Source organism: Manihot esculenta, chromosome 9 (genome assembly GCF_001659605.2).
Source record: "Manihot esculenta cultivar AM560-2 chromosome 9, M.esculenta_v8, whole genome shotgun sequence".
NCBI lineage: Eukaryota > Viridiplantae > Streptophyta > Magnoliopsida > Malpighiales > Euphorbiaceae > Manihot > Manihot esculenta.
The window spans coordinates 30,596,030-30,598,849 of NC_035169.2; the positions used below are offsets into that span (position 1 = coordinate 30,596,030).

Sequence of the window (2,820 nt, forward strand, 5' to 3'; positions counted from 1 at the left end):
CGATGGTGACACTAACGGATCACCTACGGAAATTTCCGTTGGTGTCACCAACGGAAATTCCGTTGGTAATCCGTTGGTGATCCATAAAATTGAAAACCCGTTTATTTTTATACATTATTATGTGTTCCCGGTAACGTTACTTGGCCTCCTAAACCTGGCAATCAATAACTATGAAGATAAACTCTGATTTGTAGACATCAAAGTAACTCCTGGTTATTCTTAAAACCCTGAAATTATCTTGAATGAAAGCATTTATATTCAGAATCAATTCAACAATGAGAATAAATAAAAAGCTAGGTTCATTATGTTACAGGCTAGCTTGAGATGTCATCAGTTATCTTCTACATCAAACCAGAAATAAACACAAGTTCAAGAACAGATGACTCGAACTCGCTGCAAAGCCAGCTTCCCACTTGTAACAACAGCCTTGGAACCCCCTTCTATCCGAGTTTGAGAAACAGAAACACCATCACAACTAGTCTTCACAGAGGAGGAGAAAATCTCACTCCCCCCAGCTGTAGTCACGATTGGGCATGAGAGATAGTCCAAAGGGTTTGACTCACATTGAAGGATGCAGCCATCTATAGTTAGCCTTCCACTTCTATGAAGCAAGCAACAACCAAGCTCTGCCTTCACTGTTAGGTTCGCCAATTTGCAAGTGGACAGGAACTCCAATGCACTGCAAAAACAATAACAACAGTACCAATTATGTCTTGTGATGGAAATTAAAGGATAGTGACCTGTAAGAGTCTACTCTAAGATGTTGGAGAACGAAATTTTGCAGTGAAGAGCTAGGCATGGAAATATGTAAATCTTTATCAGTCTGATAAACCAAGCAGCAGACAACCACATCTCAATTACTCAAGAATTGCATGCATGTCAGAGCCTTAATATTGATATTTAAGGTAATAGGATGATATTGAATGGGTACTTTTGTGATAGCTACTAACTATGATAATAACTAATTTCAACATGTTTTATGATGCTATAACAGGCACAATAAGCATGAAAGATATTGCTCATAGCATAAGGTCAAGAATGCAGGAAGTATCATCCTTCACTATTGGTATACTGGAATAAATGCATCATCCCTAAACTCCAGTTCATGGTCACTTACATGCAATGTACGGATTGTCCTAGTTAAACTGAAATCCAATGAGATACAAGATAAGGGCAAAGCAATGCAATTGTCGTCCTGCATACCTGTCTGAACCTCGGGAACACAAGAGTGTTGTTTCATCAGGAGCCTCACCTCCACCAATCTGAACAAAGTAAGTTGAGATAAACAGTGAACAGGTGGAAGAATTAATAACTCCAGAAGTTAACTTTTACTTTGCTTTACGAAATCAAAGAACAAGATTAACAAATTAGCATAACAGTGTAAACACTTCAAGTGCACCTGCTGGAAAACTTAAGTCACAGTTGTGCTGGAAAACCTTCAAAAAAAAAATGCAGAAAAATTAAAATATCACAGTTGCATGGAATAAAAAAAGAATAAATAATTTAAATAACTACTCCAATTCACCTAGTTAATTCTAAAGATTTGCTCAAAGATACCTTTACTTAAGTCAACACATCCATACTCATCAGAGAGAACAATAATATCAATAATTTAACCCACAGAGGTGCAATAATATCAATAATATCAATACTCATCAGAGGTGCAATTTGAAGTGCACCTGCTGGTGCATTTCCAATTGTGCACCTGCTGGTGCACTTGCCAAGTGCACCAGCAGGTGCAATGTCAAAATGCAAGGAAAAAAAAAAGGGCTTGAAAAAAAAATCTATGATGGGAACGGCTTGAGCAAAGAAATTAAACAAGCATAAATGTATCATAAAATTAACAAGCAAAAAATTAACAAGCAAAAAATTAAACAAGCAAAAAATTAAACAAGCAAAAAATTACAAAAAATCTAAGAAATTTGAAATCGTGGAGTGGGAAATTCAACGGCGGTGGACATTGGATGAACAGGGCAGTGAATGGCCGAGAGGTTGGACCCAAGTTCCGATTTCAGTGAGCCCGTGGATATTGATGCTGAGAATAAGCTCCGTTGTCGACGGTCGATGGCGGCGAACCGTTGATGGCGGCGAACCGTTGATGGCGGCGAACCGTTGATGGCGGCGAACCGTTGATGGCGGCGGACGATGGATGCACTTGGCAGTGAACGACGGAAAGGTTGGAGGCAACTTCAGATTTCAGTGATTTTGATTTTAAGGAATTAGGGATTTCATTTAAGGACGTGACCTGATCAGGACTAGCGAATCAAAGAGAGGCGAGCTGCAGAAACATGTGCAGCTCGGGATCTGCAGCAGATCAGCAGAACATGAAGCGGGCCGCAGAATGAACCAACGACGTGTGTCAAACCTATGTTTCTTGATTAACGTTCCTTGAGCTCCGTCTGTCGTGGACGGTGACCGGCGAGAGGAGGTGGTGCCTCTGGCGGGAGGTGAGCAGCAGCCTAATGGAGTACGGAGGCGACGGCGGTGTGGAAATCAGTGAGAGAATAGGAATGGCTGAATGGTTCATCAATAAGCAAACACACGATTTAGGAATTCACTCGTGGGTTGTATATTTGGCTCCACAAGTCACTAACGGAAAGCTTAGTCCGTTAGTGAAAAAACGAAATAAATAATAAATTCACTATTTCACCCACGGATTTCTAACGGTAAAAGATCCGTTAGTATTTTTCTAACGGATCACTGACGGATGAATTCATCCGTTAGTGGAGAATATATTTCAAATAGTCCGTAGGTGAATCCGTTAGTGTCACTAACGGACTTTAATCCGTTGGTGAAGTCCGTTAGTGATCTCCTCCATTT

The 2,820-nt window shown here is 40.2% G+C and overlaps 1 pseudogene; it reads right to left on the reverse strand.

The window, feature by feature from the left end:
* Nucleotides 1–238: 238 nt before the first annotated feature.
* LOC122724644 lies at nt 239–1,328 on the reverse strand (annotated as a pseudogene).
* Between the last annotated feature and the right edge of the window lie 1,492 nt (nt 1,329–2,820).